The sequence below is a fragment of the Oryx dammah genome, unplaced genomic scaffold (genome assembly GCF_014754425.2).
Source record: "Oryx dammah isolate SB20612 unplaced genomic scaffold, SCBI_Odam_1.1 HiC_scaffold_1, whole genome shotgun sequence".
Lineage (NCBI taxonomy): Eukaryota > Metazoa > Chordata > Mammalia > Artiodactyla > Bovidae > Oryx > Oryx dammah.
Genome location: NW_024070185.1, coordinates 32994268 through 33014559, shown reverse-complemented (window position 1 = coordinate 33014559; position 20292 = coordinate 32994268). Strand labels below are relative to the sequence as shown.

At 35.9% G+C, this 20292-nt stretch overlaps 1 non-coding gene across 1 annotated transcript; it reads right to left on the bottom strand.

Annotated features, from left to right (window-relative positions):
- Window positions 1-19991: 19991 nt before the first annotated feature.
- Window positions 19992-20063, bottom strand: TRNAW-CCA. Its single transcript has one exon. It is a non-coding gene; the product is annotated as a tRNA-Trp (tRNA).
- Window positions 20064-20292: the final 229 nt, after the last annotated feature.

Genomic DNA, 20292 nt, shown 5'->3' with positions numbered 1-20292 from the left:
TAGGCCAGTTGGACTGAATAGATATTTACAGGACATTACAGCAAATAAAAGAGCATAGTATACATTCTTTTCAAGTGTACATGGACATTCTCCAGGATAGAGTATATGCCAGGCTGCAAGAGGAGAGTAATTGTATCAAGTAATTTTTCTAGCCACCATGATATTAAACTAGATATCAATTACAGGATGGAAAAATGGATGAAAAATACAAATACATAGAGACCAAACAACATAGTATCTAAAACCAATGAGTCAAAGATGAAATCAAAAATAAAATCAGAAAAAAAAAAAAAAACTTGAAACAAATGAAAATGGAAATGAACTTTCCACAATCTATGGGATACAGCAAAACCAATTCTAACAATGAAGTTTATAGTACCACAGCCTACCTTAAGAGACAAACAGAAATCTCAAATAAACAACATTACTTGCCATCTAAAAGAACTAGAAAAAGGACAAAGCCCAACATTATCAGAAACAAAGAAACAACAAAGATCGGAGAGGAAATAAATGAAATATAAATCAATAATAATAATAATAATAAAGGTTAAAGAAACAGAAAGATGGGTTTTTGAAAGATGGGTTTTTGAAAGATGGAAAGTTTGGTAAACCTTTATCTAGGCTTATCAAAAAATAAAATCAAATGAATAGTAAGGATCAAAATAAGTAACATAAAAAATGAAAAAGGATACAAAACAACCAACATTATAGAGATACAAAGAAATCAAGAAAATACTATAGTTATGTCAACAAATTGGACAACCTAGAAAAAATTGACAAATTTCTAGAAACATAATCTGCCAAGACTGAATCAGGGAGAAATAGACAATCTAAACAAACGGATCTATCTACAAATTCAGTGAAACTGAATTTTTAATTAAAAAAAAAAAAAAGCTTCTGATAAACAAAAGTCCAGGACCAGACAGGTGCAGAGAAATTCTAACAAACATGTAAAGAAAAGTTAATTCCTATCCTTCTCAAACTATTCTCAAAAACTAAATAGGAGTGAACACTCTCAAATTCATCCTATGAGATCTCTATTACACTGATACCAAAAACAATACCAAACAACTACCAAAAAAAAAAAAAGAAAGAAAATTACTTACTGATTTATTTGATAGATATAGATACAAAAGTATTTAACAAAATATTAGCAAATTAAATTCAAACTATATAAAAAGGATCATACAGTATTATCAATTAAACTTTATTCCAGGGATGCTAGGATGGGTTAATACAAATCAATCAGTATGATATATCCCATTAAAAATAGGAAGGCTAAAAATCACAGTATCATCTCGATAGATGCAGAAAAAGCATCTGACAAAATTAAAAATCCATTCATCATTAAAATAACTAAAAATTGGTATAGAGGGTACACATCTCAACAAATAAGAGGCCACTTATGACTAACCCATAGCTAACATTACACTCAACTGTGAAAAGGTGAAAGTTTTCCCTCTAAAATCAGAAACAAGACAAGGATGCCCACTCTTAACACTTCTACTTAACACAGAATTGGAAGCAAGAGAAAGAAATAAAAACATCTACATTGGAAGAAGGAACTGCCAATATTTGCAGTAACATTAAATTGTATATAGAATTAATATATGAATTCAGCAAGGTTTCAAGGAAAGATTAATATACAAATATCTGTTGTCTTTTGTGCACTAATAATGAACTTTCAAAAGGAGAAGCAAGGAAAAACCTTGTTGAAAATTTCATCAAAAATAATAAAATTCCTCAGAATAAACTTAACCAAGGAGGATAAAGATCTATACATAAAAGACTAAAAAAAACCCCAAAAACCTTATGAAGTGATGAAGGAAACTGAAGGTGATACAAAGAAATAGAAAGATATACTGTGTTCTCGAATTGAAATAATTAATGCTGTTAAACGTCCATACTACTTAAAGCACTCTACAAATTTAGTGCAATCTCTATCAAAATACGATTATATCTTTTGGAGAACTAAAACCAACAATCATAAATGTTACATGGAATCATAGGGGCTTTCCTGGTAGCTCAGTGGCAAAACATTTGCCTGCAATGCAGGAGACCATCTACAATTAAGGAGACGTGGGTTCAATCCCTGGGTCAGGAAAATCCCCTGGAGAAGGAAATGGCAATGCATTCCAGTATTCTTGCCTGGGAAACCCCAAAACGCAGGAGCCTGGAGGGCCACAGTCCATAGGGTCACAAGAGTTGAATAGGATTTAGTGATTAAACAACCACCAGTATCCCATGAAACCATAAAAGACCCAAATTACCAATGTGATATTGAGAAAAAAGAATAAAACTGGAGGTATCACACCCCGTGATTTCATACTATACTACAAAGCTACAGTAATAAAAACAGTATAGTACTAGCACAAAAACAGACACCTAGATCAAGGAAACTGACTAGAGAGCCCAGGAATAAACCTACTCAAAGGAAGCAAGAATGAACAAGGGAGAAAAGATAGTGTGTCATATAAAAGAATAAAATTAGAATATTTTCTCACAGCTTACAAAAAATAAATTCAAAATGGATTAATAGACCTAAATATATGACCTGAAACCATAAAACTCCTAGAAGAAAACACAGGCTAAATATTTCTTTGATATGAAGATATTATTTGGATCTGTCTCCTCAGGCAAAAGAAACCAAAAGCAAAACAACAACAAGAACCTAAATAAAATGAGACCTAAATAAATTAAAAGTTTTTTGCACACCAAAGGAAATAGACAGAAAGATGAAAAGATGACTTACTGATCAGGAGTAAATATTTGCAAATGATATGACTAAAGGAAATCAATCCTGAATATTTACTGGAAGGACTGATGCTGAACTGAAGCTCCAGTACTTTGACCACCTGATGTGAAGGGCTGACTCATCAGAAAAGATCCTGATGCTGGGAAAGATTGAAGTCAGGAGGAGAATGGGACAACAGAGGACAAGATGGTTGGATGGCATCATCAACTCAATGGACAGTTGAGCAAGCTCCAGGAGTTGGTGATGGACAGGGAAGCCTGGCGTGCTATATAGTCCATGGGGTCACAAAGAATAAGACATGACTGAGCAAATGAACTGAGCTGATGACTAATAAGGCTTGGTAGCCAAAATATATAAACAGCTCATACAGCTCAATATCAAAAAGGAAACACAAAACTCAATAAAAAAAAAAAATGGGCAAACAACTTGAATAGACAGATGACCAACAGGCACAGGAAAAGATGCCAAACATCACTAATTATCAGTGAAATGCAAATCAAAACCACAGTGAGAGATATTACCTCATACCTGTCAGAATGGTTGTCACCAAAAAAATCTACAAATAACAAATATTGGTGAAGATTTGGAGAAAAAGGAACTCCTTCATACTGTTGATGGGAATGCAAATAGGTACAGTCACTATAGGAAAAAAGTAAGGAGGTTCCTCAAAAAAACTTAAAACTACCATATGATGCAACAATTTCACTCCTAAAAAACAGCAATTTAAAAAAAAAAAAAAACTACACTCACTGCAATGTTCATAGCAGTATTATTTACAATAGCCAAGACATGGAAGCAATCTAACATCTATCAACAGATGGATGGATAAAAAGATGTGGGATGTGTGTGTGTACACATGGAATATTACTTAAACATTAAAAGGGCTTCCCTGGTGGCTCAGACAGTAAGAATCTGTCTGCAATTAGGAGACACAGGTCTGATCCCTGGCTTGGAAAGATCCCCTGGAAAAAGGAATGGCTACCCATTGCCTGGAAAATTCCATGGACAGAGGAGCCTGACAGGCTACAGTCAATGGGGTCACAAATAGTTGGAAAGGACTGAGCAACTAACACTTTCACAGTCATTAAAAAGAATGGAATTCTGCAAGCTACAACAAACTGAATAGATATAAAGGCTATTATGCTCAGCAAAATAATTCAGAGAAAGACAAACAGTCTATGTTACCCCATACATGTGGAAATTTTAAAAATAAACAAATGAATATAACAAAATGAACATACTCACAGATATAAAGAACAAAGTACTGCTACCACCCTCGTCCAAGGTAAGGAGCAGCGGCTGTGCTTTGCTGAAGCAGTCGTGAAGAGATACACCACCACACCAAAGGTAAGAGAAACCCAAGTAAGATGGTAGGTGTTGCAAGAGGGAATCAGAGGGCAGACACACTGAAATCATACTCACAGAAAACTAGTCAATCTAATCACACTAGGACCACAGCCTTGTCTAACTCAATGAAACCAAGCCATGCCCACAGAGCAACCCAACCCAAGACAGGCGGGTCATGGTGGAGAGGTCTGACAGAATGTGGTCCACTGGAGAAGGGAATGGCAAACCACTTCAGTATTCCTGCCCTGAGAAACCCATGAACATATGAAAAGGCAAAATGATAGGACACTGAAAGAGGAACTCGCCAGGTCAATAAGTGCCCAATATGCTACTGGAGATGAGTGGGAAAGTAATTCCAGAAAGAATGAAGGGACAGAGCCAAAGCAAAAACAATACCCAGTTGTGGATGCTCAAAATTCTCCAAGCCAGGCTTCAGCAATACTTGAACCGTGAAATTCCTGATGTTCTAAAAGCTGGTTTTAGAAAAGGCAGAGGAACGAGAGATCAAATTGCCAACATCTGCTGGATCATGGAAAAAGCAAGAGAGTTCCAGAAAAACATCTATTTCTGCTTTATTGACTATGCCAAAGCCTTTGACTGTGTGGATCACAATAAACTGTGGAAAATTCTGAAAGAGATGGGAGTACCAGACCACCTGACCTGCCTCTTGAGAAATCTGTATGCAGGTCAGGAAGCAACAGTTAGAACTGGACATGGAACAACAGACAGGTTCCAAATAGGAAAAGGACTACATCAGGGCTGTATATTGTCACCCTGCTTATTTAACTTTTATGCAGAGTACATCATGAGAAACGCTGGACTGGAAGAAGCACAAGCTGGAATCAAGATTGCTGGGAGAAATATAAATAACCTCAGATATGCAGGTGACACCACCCTTATGGCAGAAAGCGAAGAAGAACTAAAAAGCCTCTTGATGAAGGTGAAAGAGGAGAGTGAAAAAGTTGGCGTAAAGCTCAACATTCAGAAAATGAAGATTTGGCATCTGGTCCCATCACTTCATGGGAAATAGATGGGGAAAGAGTGGAAACAGTGTCAGACTTTATTTTTTGGGCTCCAAAATCACTGCAGATGGTGACTGCAGCCATGAAATTAAAAGATGCTTACTCCTTGGAAGAAAACTTATGACCAACCTAGATAGTATATTCAAAAGCAGAGACATTACTTTGCTGACTAAGGTCCGTCTAGTCAAGGCTATGGTTTTTCCAGTGATCATGTATGGATGTGAGAGTTGGACTGTGAAGAAAGCTGAGTGCTAAAGAATTGATGCTTTTGAACTGTGGTGTTGGAGAAGACTCTTGAGAGTCCTTTGGACTGCAAGGAGATCCAACCAGTCCATTCTGAAGGAGATCAACCCTGGGATTTCTTTGGAAGGAATGATTCTAAAGCTGAAGCTCCAGTAGTTTGGCCACCTCATGCAAAGAGTTGACTCATTGGAAAAGACTCTGATGCTGGGAGGGATTGGGGTCAGGAGGAGAAGGGGACGACAGAAGATGAGATGGCTGGATGGCATCACTGACTCAATGGACATGAGTGTGAGTGAACTCCGGGAGTTGGTGATGGACAGGGAGGCTTGGCGTGCTGCGATTCATGGGGTCGCAAAGAGTCAGACTCGACTGAGAGACTGAACTGAAGTGAACTGAACTGAACTGAAAATAGGGATAGGTGTTTGGGAAATACAATTACTATGTATAAAATGAATAAGTGATGAAGACATACTGTACAGCACAAGGGAAAATATGCATTATTTTGTAGAAATACATTATTTTGCATTTTAGACGTGTAATAATCTATAAAAATATTGAATCATTATACTGTACACCTAAAACTAATATGATATGGTAAATCAATTAAACTTCAATTAAAAAAATAAATTAGCAGATACAAAACCCAACAACAAATATATTTAAGTAATGTTTTTTGTTGCTTTTATTTATAGTATTCAATTTATATTGCATCTACACAGTTAAATCAGTTGCCTATGTGGTATTATAAAACCACAGAAAAGCTTATATTATGTAAATAATATATAACCCATTTTGTCATATTTTTAACAGTCACATTAAATAGTTAGGAAATATATTTTCCTGAAATATGGAAAATTTTAGTGACCTGACCAAAGGCACTAAGCAACTCTTGGGTTGAAACAGGATACCAAACAAAGGTCTGGCTTACTTCTCTCTTTTCAGGGCAACAGGCTGAGAGCAGTGATGATAAGGCATTCCCAGGCCCAATCTATGAATGTTTGAAGTAAAACATGTTCTTGTGGTGCCACAAGCCTTTTAAGGCAGTTTTATCCACACTAAAATGAACAACAATGGGAACGTGGGTTCTAGTCTCATGAGAGCCATATTTTCTAATGTTTCTATTAGAAATACACTCTGCCTTCAACTCCCCATAGCAACATTATTATGAACATGATTTTATGTGGATAAATTACTACTATATTTCAGCCACACAGTGGTTTAAGTAGGCTTTTGTGAGCTGCACTGCAGATATCGTCACCTCATATACTGGTGCTACTATAGAAAAATGAATTTTGACTCCAAGCTAAAAATTTTAAAAAGACATTTCATTGACATGGAAAATATAATCTAGTAAAGTCCTTTTAATTCCTCATGCCTGAAAATTTGACCATGACAGTTTTGGAGTAGAAATGGGGATTTTCTTCTCATAAGGGCCACATATGCATATTTATCTTCATGATTTATCTATTGAAATATTTTCACAATCCATTAGACTGAGACATAAAATAGCTAATATTTGAATTACAAAAATGGCTATTTTATATAGTATAATTTCATATACAGATATGAACCAGTCCCACTCTCCATTCATTAATGCAAACCTATTCTCTATTTCCCATAATATGCAAGAAACACTCAGTTATATACTATTTTGAACATTTTGATTAATTTCATTTTTATTCAATCATTATTTATTCATTATTCCCTTTGTGCCAAGCACATTCTTTTTTTCTGTTTAATAAAAGTAAAACACATTTATAACAGATGTGTTAAATAAAGAAACATAATAAAGATCATCAATAATTTCAGAAATGCTACTGGTAATTTTGCAATTTTTCTGATTTTAGGAATACATGTTTAAAGGAAACCCTCACAAATTATTATTGGGAATGTGGTTTGGTACAGTCATGATGGAGTACAGTACAGAGTTTCCTTAAAATACTAAAAATAGAGCTACCATATGACCCTGCAATCCCACTCCTGGGCATATATTCAGAAAAAGTCATGTTCCAAAAGGATGCATGCATCTCAACTCCATTGCAGCATTGTTTACTATAGCCAAGACAAGAAAGTAATCTAAATGTCCATTGACAGAGGATAAAGAAGATGTGGAATATATACAATGGGATGCGTGCTCGTTTGCTCAATCGTGTCCAGCTCTTGGCAACCCTATAGGCTGTAGCCTCCCACCTTCTCTCCATGGCATTTTCCAGGGAAGAATACTGGAGTGGGTTTCCATTTTCTTCTCCAAGGGATCTTCCTGTCCCAGAGATCAAACCGATAGTCTCCTGCATTGCAGACAGATTCTTTAGCACTGAGCCACTTGGGAAGCCCACAATAGGGTGCTGCCACTGCTGCTGCTGTTTAATCATTAAGTTGTGTCCAACTATTCATGACCCCATGGACCGCAGCCCGTTAGGCGTCTTTGTCCATGTGATTGCCCAGGTAAGAATATTGGAGTGGATTGCCATTTCATTCTCCAGGGGATCTTCCCTACCCAGACTCTGAACCTGTGTCTCCAGCTTGGCAGGCAGATTCTTTACCACTGAGCCACCTGAAAATTCCCACACAATGGGATATTAGTCATTAAAAATAATGAAATAATGTCCTTTGCAGCCACATGGATGGATGTAGAGATTGTCATACTGAGTGAAGTCAGACAGAGAAAGACAAATGTCATATGATATTCCTTATTTGTGGACTCTAAAAAGAAATGGTACAAATGAACTTATTCACAAAACAGAAACAGACTCACAGACTTAGAGAACAAGCTTATGGTTACTGGAGTTTGGGAGGGTGGGGAGAAGAGATAGGGAGTTTGAGATCCATGCACATTTCTGTATTTAAAATGGATAACCAATAAGATCCTACTGTATAACACAGGGGGCTCTGCTCAAAGTTATGTGGCATCCTGGATGGGAGAGGAGATTGGAGGAGAATGGATACATGTTGCTCTGCTGTCTGCCTGAAACTATCATATTGTTAATCAGCTATACTCTGATATAGAATAAAAAGTTTAAAAATAAATATATGTGCTTAAAAATGGGATCACAATATATATTATTTTAATTTTTAAATATTTATATTATAACTCTCTTGTGTCATGAACTACTCTTAGCATACAGACATGTCAGTGACTGACAGTCTCCCATGGTATGTTGACAACAACACTACACAATTCTACTCCAGCTTTTGGATAGCTGGCTGTTTCTAATTTCTCTCTGCAACATGATGAAATGAGTGCTCTTGCATATAAACATTGCTTGAATCTCTAATTCAATCTGAAAGAAAATATTTTCTTAGAAATGGACTTTCTGAGTTAAAGAGTAAATCTATCTTTTTTTTTTTCATTAGAAATGTTTTTTTTATTTTTAAAAGGGCATATTCATTACAAAACCCCCAAATAATGCAGAAGCATGTGACTATGGGAGAATAGTTAGAGAGCTGCAAAACTACAATGTTGCTGGCTTTGAAGAGAGAGGAAAGGCCATCAGCCAAAGAATGTAGGCAGCTCTAGAAGCTGGAAAAGACAAGGTAACAGATTTTTCCCCCTCGAAGCTCCAGAAGGTAACAAGGCCCTGCTGACATCTTGCATTTTAGCCCAGGATCATGGAAAAAGCAAGAGAGTTCCAGAAAAACATCTATTTCTGCTTTATTGACTATGCCAAAGCCTTTGACTGTGTGGATCACAATAAACTGTGGAAAATTCTGAAAGAGATGGGAATACCAGACCACCTAACCTGCCTCTTGAGAAATCTATATGCAGGTCAGGAAGCAGCAGTTAGAACTGGACATGGAAAAACAGATTGGTTCCAAATAGGAAAAGGAGTACGTCAAGGCTGTATATTGTCACCTTGCTTACTTAACTTATATGCAGAGTACATCATGAGAAATACTGGGCTGGAAGAAGCATAAGCTGAAATCAAGATTGCCGGGAGAAATATCAATAACCTCAGATATGCAGATGACACTACCCTTATGGCAGAAAGTGAAGAGGAACCAGAAAGCCTGTTGATGAAAGTGCAAGAGGAGAGTGAAAAAGTTGGCTTAAAACTCAACATTCAGAAAACTAGGATTATGGCATCTGGTCCCATCACTTCATGGCAAATAGATGCGAAATTAATGGAAATAGTGGCTGACTTTATTTTTCTGGGCTCCAAAATCACTGTAGATGGTGACTGAAGCCATGAAATTAAAAGAGATTTTCACCTTGGAAGGAAAGTTATGACCAACCTGCATAGCATATTTAAAAGCAGAGATATTACTTTGCTAACAATGGTCCGTCTAGTCAAGGCTGTGGTTTTTCTAGTGGTCATGTATGGATGTGAGAGTGGACTGTGAAGAAAGCTGAGTGTCAAAGAATTGATGCTATTGAACTGTGGTGTTGGAGAAGACTCTTGAGAGTCCCTTGGACTGCAAGGAGATCCAACCTGTCCATTCTGAAGGAGATCAGTCCTGGATGTTCATTGGAAGGACTGAAGATAAGGCTGAAACTCCAATACTTTGGTCACCTCATTGGAAGAGTTGACTCATTGGAAAAGACTCTGATGCTAGGAGGGATTGGTGGCAGGAGGAGAAGGGGACGACAGAGGATGAGATGGCTAGATGGCATCACCGACTCAATGGACATGAGTTTGAGTAAACTCCGGGAGTTGGTGATGGACAGGGAGACCTGGCGTGCTTCGATTCATGGAGAAGCAAAGAGTTGGACACGACTGAGCAACTGAACTTAACTGAAATGAACAAAATAAAGTAATACATAAATAAATAAAGAGGTGGGAAGAAACTTGCAGAGGTGAAAGTTATGCTTATCTCCTTGATGGTGAATTATGTTTTCACAGGTCTATAGCTATTCTTAAACTCATAAAATTACAAAATTTAATATGTACTTTTAAAAACATATTTTCAGTACTTTAATACTTTAATCAATTAATTAATTCTACACTGAAACTTATAATAATAAAATTCATTGATCATGGATCAGAAAAAAGATGGATATTACTATTCAAATCCACTTCACACCAGTTATCACATAAAGAGGATACAAACACACACACAAACACACATGTTGCAGAGAAGCTAAACCAAAAACTTGTTATATTATTTTGTTGATTTTGTTTAATACTTGCTCTCTTCAAAAGGTTATATGCCTCACTCCTAATGTTATATTTTTCATATATGACATATCTGGTGCAGAATATGTGTGTGTTATCTGCACAGTCGTATCCAACTCTTGTGACACCATGGACTATAGCCCAATATGCTCCTCTGTCCATGGAAACTGCCAGGCAAGAATAATGGAGTGGGTTGCCATTTCTTTCTCCAGGGAATCTTCCAGACCCACAGAGTGAATGTGCATCTTCTGTATTGCAGGCAGATTCTTTGCCATTTGAGCTGCCAGAGATGACTGGAAAAGTAGATAGATGTCTTAGAACACTACTTAGTATGGGCCCAAAGCTATCACACCTATGCACAGTTTATGACCTTTGTTTTGCTTTACTTATCCCCAAAGAAGATACAGAATACTACAGAGATTAAGATTAAAGGAATGTATGGCTTCTACTATTATTTTGCCTTTCTTGCAATTTTTCTAAGGAAACTGTTTCTATATTATGTGTCATATTTCAGCAAAACATTGTCTACTTCCTAAACATCAATAAATAATAACAGTTTTAACACAATCATAGAAATAAACTATGTTAATTTTTGTCAACATCTAATCCTAAATAAGCCATACTTAAATGGCCACTTGGAATAGCTAATCCTAATTGTGAAAGTGAAAGTCACTCAGTCTTGTCTGACTCTTTGCAACCCCATGGGCTATACAGTTCATGGAATTCTCCAGGCCAGAACACTGGAGTGGGTAGCCTTTCCCTTCTCCAGGAGATCTTCCCAACCCAGGGATCGAACACAGGTCTCCCAGTAGGTCATACCTAAATGGCAATAAGACCATAAATCAAATCCCTTAGGATCATGCAGTGGTTGTAACAAATAGATTCAAGGGATTAGATCTGATAGAGTGACTGAAGAACAAAGGACAGAGGTTTCTAACATTATATAGGAGGGAGTGATTAAAACTATCCTCAAGAAAAAGAAATGAAAAAAGGCAAAATGATTGTCTGAGGAGGGCTTACAAATAGCTTAGAAAAGAAGAGAGCCAAAAGGCAAAGGAGAAAAGGAAAGATATAACCATCTGAATGCAGAGTTCCAAAGAATAACAAAGAGAGATAAGAAAGCCTTCCAAAGTGAACAATGCAATGAAATAGAGGAAATCAATAGAATGGGAAAGACTAGAGACCTCTTCAATAAAATTACAGAAACAAAGGAAACGTTTTATGCAAAGATGGACACAATAAAGGACAGAATCAGTATGGGCCTAACAGAAGCAAAATATATTAAGAAGAGGTGGCAAGAATATATAGAACTATACAAAAAAGATCTTAATGACCCATATATCCACAATGGTGTGATCACTCACCCAGAGACAGATATCTTGGAGTGTGAAGTCAACTGAGCCTTAGGAATCATCACTACAGACAAAGCTAGTGGAGGTGACGGAATTCCTGCTGAGCTATTTCAAAGCCTAAAAGATGATGCTGAGAAAGTGCTGCACTCAATATGCCAGGAAAGTTGGAAAACTCAGCAATGGCCACAGCACTGGAAAGGGTCAGTTTTCATTCCAATCCCAAAGAAAGGCAATGCCAAATAATGTTCAAACTACTGCACAATTGCACTCATTTCACATGCTAGCAAGGGCATGCTCAAAATCCTCCAAACTAGGCTTTAAAAGTAGTGAACCAAGAACTTCCAGATGTATAAGCTGGATTTAGAAAAGGAACCAGAGATCAAATTGCCAAGATCGGCTGAATCATAGAAAAAGCAAGAGAATTCCAGAAAAACATCTACTCTTGCTTCATTGACTATTCTAAAGCCTCTGAAAGAGTGGATCACAGCAAACTGGAAAATTCTTACACCAGACCACTTTACCTGCATCCAGAGAAACCTGTGTGCAGGTCAAGAAGCAACAGTGAAAACCAGACATGGAAGGATGCAATGGTTCCAAAATGGGAAAGGAGTACGCCAAGGCTGTATATTGTCACCCAGCTTATTTAACTTATACGGAGAGTACAACATGTGAAGTGCCGGGCTGGATGGAGCACAAGCTGGTGTCAGGATTACCAAGAGAAATATCATGAACCTCAAATATGTAGATGAAACCACTCTTATGGTAGAAAGTGAAGATAAATTAAAGAGCCTCTTGATGAAGGTGAAATAGGAGAGTAAAAAAGCTGGCTTAAAACTCAACATTCAAGAAATTAAGATCATGGCATCCTGTCCCATCACTTCATGGCGAATAGAAGGGGAATCAATGGGAACAGTAGCAGACTTTATTTTTTGGGACTTCAAAATCACTGCAGATGGTGACTGCAGCCATGAAACTGAAAGATGCTCCTTGGAAGAAAAGCTATGACAAAACCAGACAGTGTGTTAAAACACAGAGACATTAATTTGCTGACAAAGGTCCATAAAGTCAAAGCTATGATTTTTCCAGTAGTCAAGTATGGCTATGAGATTTAGATTATAAAGAAGGCTCAACACTGAAGGGTTGATGCTTTTGAACTGTGGTATTGTAGAATACTCTTGAGAGTTCCTTGGGCAGGAAGGAGATCAAACCAGTCAATCCTAAAGGAAATCAACCCTGAATATTCACTGGAAGTACTGATGCTGAAGCTCCAATACTTTGGCCACCTGATGGTACAAGCCAATTCATTAGAAAAGACTCTGATGCTGGGAAAGATAGAAGGCAGGAGGAAAGGGGGACAACAGAGGACAAGATGGTTGGATAGCATCACCAACTCAATGGACATGAGTTTGAGTAAGCTCCTTGAGATGGTGAAGGACAGGGAAGCCTGATGTGCTACAGTCCATGGGGTTGCAAACAGTTAGAGATGACTGAGCAACTGAACAACAATCCTAAATAAATAGATACATTAATAAAATTCTTGAAGCCCATTTCCACTTTTCCTACTGATGGCATTTTGCCATAAATTATTGAACACTAATGTATATTATGTAATAAAATAAGACAAAATATTTTCATTATTATTGTCAATACCTTTCAGCTTGTCTCAGCTCTATTACCAATGTGTCAATTACCTAAATGTCCAAAAATGTCATTCATTGGAATTTCAGTTTATGTCTCTCAGCTGCTCTGCTCCACATAGGCTGTAATCAATATACAGAAGTTGAGCAAGAGAGCTCTATGAATAGCTGCCATTAGTTGGGATACTTTTGGTGGCTAGAAAACTCTTCCTTCTGTCTGACTCTACTAAGCATGTACGTGTGCTCAGTCATGTCCAGCTCTTTGCAATCCCATGAACTACAGACTCCATGGGATATTATAGGCAAGAATACTGAAGTGGGTTACCATTTACTTTTCCAGAGGATCTTTCTGACCCAGGGATCTAATCCACATATCCTGTGTTAGCAGGCAGATTCTTTGCCACTGAGTCACTTGGGAAGCCAACTCTACTAAACAGAGACAAAATGAACTCAGAACCATTAAAGGTAATATCTCCCTACTATCTGGATATGCTGGGACTGCAGCCCTCCTTTCTACTCAGCTCTTTAAATCTGAAGACGCCTTTCTTTCCAACAGGGTGAGGAGGCTAAAACTATGACTGGTGAAACACCCTGATTATTGTTTATGTTGGGCAGAGGAGAGAGCTTCAATAAATAACGTTTAGTGGATTATTTATTTCAAGGGCACAACCATGCTAAAAACACTTTCAGATCTTCTTTCTTTTCTTTTCTTTTCTTTTTTTTTTTTTTTACCATCTCTATTCAATTTGTGTCCCTTTTACAGGATTGTGCTGTTCTGCTGAGCTAGGTTGTTTCAATTGTGTCCGACTCTTTGTGGTCCCTCAACTGCAGGCTTCTCTGTGGGATTTTCCAGGCAAGAATACTGGAGGAGGTTGCCGTTTCCTTCTCCAGGGGATCTTCCCAACCCAGGGATAGAATTCTTGTCTCTTTTGTCTCCTGCATTGGCAGATGGGTTCTTTACCACTAGCACCACTGGGAAGACACCCAGGATTATCTAACACCAGTGATTTGCACAGTATCTACTTTGGAAGTGTCACATGTGGTGACTGAACAATGGGCATAGAGTTTGTTTAAAATGTATTTAAAAGCTATCTTTTTCCCTAGCAGCAACCTGCCCTTGGGTGTGTTTCTTAACTTGATAAGCCTCCCTTTCTCTCTCTTTCTCTTTTTTTTTAACCATTTCTTCATTGTGGGAATACCCATATCATGTGTCGATCTCTGCTCCATACATATTAGCTTCCTTCCTCTAAGTATAAAGTATTTTCCTCTCATGATAAAATCTTTATGACCTAAATACTTTATCAATAAAATTCTGTATTGGTTAAAGTCCAGTATATGATATCTAACATTCTATTAAAATAGAACTGGTAGTAACATATTTGTCATTTTAAAATTAAGGTAGGCTTTAAGTACTTATTTAAGGAGTCTTATATTGTACATTAAAATAATATTTTAAAACAAATGTTACTTCCAAGAATAATTAACTAATTTTATTGAGTTTAATTTTAATTCATTTTATAACTAAATAAAACTTCTGTTGACTAGATTGACTAGAATTACTATAGTACTATGTTTTATAGTCATATAAATAAACATTCACTGATGTCTATTTTTGTTTTTTAATTTCATAATTTGTAACCCTCTATATTTTTTCAGATGGCATATTTCTTCTTAAGTGCTTGCAAATCCCATAAGCCCTGATAAATGACCTAGAATTTACAAAGGATACAACAGCCCTGATACTAAAGATGAATTTTTTCTGCTGTTACTGCAGTAGTGTAGGTTTCAATAAATGATATTAAATTAAAATTTTTGATGATTTGATAGGTAATTATAAGAGTTTATTTTCTAAAGGCATAAAATAAAGTGGGCACAAAATCTACTACATTTGGAACGTTCAATAGATACTTGGTATATAATAGAAGTGTCCTTATTTGCAGAGAATACTTCATTTTAGTTACTCCTAAATTACTCTGTTTAATCTTTGCCAGAGATACTTTTTTTTTTTTCCTCCTTAGTTTGTTTCTGCAGTACTCTTAAATTGGCTGGCTATATAAAAAGCATTTCTCCAACTTGTTTGCTATGGATATATTTTTTTCTAAAAATACATGGATCTGTGATTATGTCAGTATGCTTTATGGGATTTTTAACTTATATTTAATGTAATATTTTAAAAACCAAAATAGCTGGATGTCTCATTATAACTAATGATAAGATAAACTGTATCTTCACTAGTATAATATAAGGTAGGAGTTCCCAATCTTTTGGGCACCAGGGACTGGTTTCAGGGAAGACAATCTTCCCATAGATGGTGTCAGGGGTGGGTGGTTTCAAGATGATTCAAGAGAATAATGTATATTATGCCACCGCTGATCTGACCAGAGGCAGAGCTCAGGGGGTAATGTGAGCAATGGGGAGCTGCTATAAATACAGATGAAGCTCCGCAGGCCCACCTCCTGCTGTGATGCCTGGTTCCTAACAGGGCACAGACTATTGGGGACCCTTGACATAAGGAGATTTTCTCTCTCAATGAAGTGTTTATTAATACTTGCCATACCAACAACTGATTTCTAATAATATATTTTTGTTCCATTAAGAAATAAGTGCTAATCCTAGTGCAAAACTAGGTCATTTATTTGTAGCACCTCTAAATGTACTTATGTGGGCTACTTATGTGTTTAGTTTTTTTTTTTTTTTTGCTAAACAAATTTTATTGTTCAGTTGTTAAAATACCCAAGACATACATATTTTGGTAATAATTGATCTAAGAGAACTAGTTGTAACCTGTTAGCTTTCAAATAATTTGCTTTGGGAATCATTTTTAAAAGCTTATACTCACAGACTAAAATGCCTACTCTAAATCTATTGGGCCTTTTCTTATTAAATTTTAAAGCACATATTTTAGAAGAACATTTTCAAGTTTTCAAAACCCTAAATATCAATAAAATAGAAATGCACAAGTCAGTCCAACTTCAATGGGAACTTGTCTTATGAAGTATTTATTTAGATCAATGAAGATTCCAGCTAAGCTTCTAAGGAAAGAAAATCATCCACCTGCTAAGGGATCTGCATTTCAACAGGTTGTTTATATATTTACTTATGTTGAAAAAGAGCCAAATGCTGTGGTTTTTACCTTTTAGCTGTTTCAAACAGAATTTTTTTTATAATAAAGATGTATTTTAAAAGTAAGTTAACTACTAGGCCTTTTTTTTTTCATATTTAAGGAAAAGAGTTGTTGAATATAAAATACAGAGCAAATATAAAATTCTAAAGAGTATGTTAACTGGAGTAAATGATATACTCTAACATTTTACTTTCAAGCCTGCATAGAAATAAAATATGACTTAAAAAATGGAAAACTAACTCAGTGGAGGTTTTGTGTGAGCATAGTCTCCCAGTGCACATGTGATAATAGAAACACATCAAAATATACTGAAAAAAAATTTCCCTCAATTACTATCTTCCAGAGCATCAAAAAATCAGTGGTGGACCAATAGTAGTAAAATGGTTTTCCAAGGTGTTCAATGATGCAGTGATTTGAAGGGAATCAATAGGAGAAATATGAGAGAGTCAAATGCATTCTAGCTATGGAATAAAACTTCTTAATCTTCCTTAAAAGTCTCTTGTGGTCATCTAGTAGAAGTGTAATGCTTTCTCTCCAATGCTACAGTAGAAAGATGCATGCCTGTGTTAGCTAATTCTGATATTACCCTCTTTTACTGGAATCCCAATATGGTTTAAAGAGAGAACATTGGAGTTGTATAAATCTTAACTGAAATCTCACTGCTCTGAAATACTTACCTGTTTATTTTTATTTTTTTATTTTTGTTTTGTTTTTGCATTTAACCTATTTTTAGACTCAGTTTCCTCACCTATGGGATGATACTGTGTACATTATAAGATGGTTTTGAGAAGTATATATGAGAATGTTTAAAAATCTATCATATTACTCAATAAATATTAGATACTTTAACATTTTAAAAAATAATATTCAGAGTATGTTAATTTTAATCAATTTATAAGCAGACTTTGCTGCAAGTTTTTGCATTACCACTCTCCACATGTGAGGTAAATATCAAACCTTTAACTATACCATAACTCACAATTAAAAAAAAAAAAAGATCAGATTTTTTTAGGGGAACCATGATTGGGTAACTTTATACCTTAGCTTGAATTAACTAATTTCTTGCAAACTGTAAAGCAAACAAACTTAGTATAATGAAAATTCCTGTAAGTCTGTCACAACACAAGTACTTGTTTGATACTGTGTAAACTCATTTTACTGATATGCTTACTTCTGATTTCTTATATGAGAGCACCATAAGAGAAATCCAGAAGGAAATGTCACTAGATATTAGTAACCATTTCCACAAGATAATCTAACTTTCAACATCTATGTTAATGTACTCTGACTTCACATTTCTTGCTATGATTGAACTCTCTATATTCCTAGCTAGAGAAACTTACCATTTGTGCAATAGATTTCATCACCTCTCACCTTATTAAGGCTACTGCTTCACCAGTTTCCCCTTTCATTCTCTTCTAAGTCATCACACACTTCTCTGAGTCTCTAATGGATCATACTTATCATCATATGAATATCCTCATTTCTCCCATGCAGGAAAACAAAATATGCCTTCTAACACCAAATTACTCTCCAGTTGCTATTGTCTTAATTGTCTGCTCCCCTTTTGACAATATATTCCTCACCCGCAACAAAAAATTATGACTTCCATTTGTTTTCTTAATCCCACTCTAATCAAGCTTTTGTTCCCACTATGACTTCATATCATTCTTGTCAAGGTTACCCATAAACCACACAGTGGTAAGCCCAAAAGTCAATTTTCAGTCCCTACTGTACAGCATTCATTACCAGTATTTTACACAGTCAATCATTTCCTCCTTCTGGAAGCACTTGCTAAACTTGGCATTCAGGGAAGTTTCCTCGCTAATTTCAGTAGTCCTTGATGGTTCCTTCACTCTCTTTACTCATTTTTGAAATAATCTTATCAAGTCACAATACTTTAAGCACAATCCATGCTGTTGATTTTCAACTTTATTTCCCTAGTCTGGAAATCTACTCTGAATGTCTCATACAACACTGTCAACTGAAGGATAAGTTAATATGCCCCCAATGCAGCTCCCCAACTGGTAAATAAGAATTATATTTTTCTCATTTCTGCAGTTAAAAAAATGGAACAAACATTGGTGTATCAGCGTTTCATTCTCTTATTTTCCATCTCCCACCTTTCAGTTGTGCCTTTATTTTCAAAATGTAACCAAGATGTAACCAACTTTCAGCATCCTGACCAAAATGTAACCACCAAAATCTAATCCCCAAAATTTCTTGCCTGGTTACTCAGCAGCCAAATAGCTCTCCATTCTTTCATCAAATCCCACTTGCATGTATTCTCAAAACAGCAACAGTGAGAATATCTGTTTTAAAATCTTATATAGATTATGGCACTGGTTCCTCAAATCCTATACTATCTCTCATTTAATGTATGATAATAGAAAATATATTTTGTAAATAATTGCTTATTACTTACACTATTATGCTGGAGGATGATTATATTAAGTAATCAATAAAAACATAAGCATAAAAATCTTACATTAAAGCAAAGATCAGCAGTGAGAATGTAACAAAAACATATTTAAAGAACAAAATAATTAAATAAAAGTTTGTCTTTAAAAGTATTTAAAGAGATGAAATTAAGTAGCATTACAAAATTATGTAATTTTTAAGGGATAAATTATATGACTTTTTATTTTAAAATTATAATATATAAGAAATTATACTTACATTTATAGTGAAAAATGCTAAAATTCAAATTAAATAAAGAAAATCTGGAATTCATTTAGGGTATGTGTAAACAAAAGTGCTTGAATATCATTAATATATAAAAACACCTTCTAATTGTTAGGATTGAAAGAAACATTTGAGGACAGCAAATTTATTTTGGTAAGTATCCTCTCAGCTTAAGTAATTTTAGCAAATCAGTCACATATTTTCTTTTTAAATAAAAATCAAAATTCTCAAAAAAAAAAAGCAAACAAAAGGTAAGAATATGAATAAAAAGAAATCTCTATACACTATTGATGTGAAAATAAAATCATTGCAGTCACTATGGAAAACAGAATGGATGTTCCTCAAAAATTAAAAACTGTAACTACCATATGATCTACTAATCTCACAACTGTGTATATAGCCAAAGAAACTGAAATTAGGTCTTAAATAGATATCTCCACTTCTATGTCCACTGTAGCATTATTCACAATAGCCAAGACCTGGAAGCAATCTAAATGTCCATCTATGGGTGAATGGATAAAGAAAATGTAGGACATACATAAGATGGAATATTCAGTTCAGTTCAGTTCAGTTCAGTGCAGGTCAGTTCAGTCACTCAGTCGTGTCTGACTCTTTGCGACCCCATGGTCTGTAGCTTACCAGGCTTCTTCGTCCATGGGATTCACCAAGCAAGAATACTGGAGTGGGTTGTCATTTCCTTCTCCAGGGGATCTTCCCAACCCAGGGATTGAACCTGGGTCTCCTGCATTGGAGGCAGATGCTTTAACCTCTGAGCCACCAGGGAACAGCCCAAGATGGAATATTACTTAATCTTAAAAAAGGAAATCCTGCCATTTGACACAACATCAGTGCACCTGCAAGACATTATGCTAAGTGAAATAAGCCAGATACAGAAGGGTGTGCTACATAATATAATTTATATGAGAAAACTAAAATAGTCAACTTCACAGAAGCACAGAGTAAAGCAGTGGTTGCCAGGTGCTGGAGGAAGGGGGAAACAGGGGGATATTATT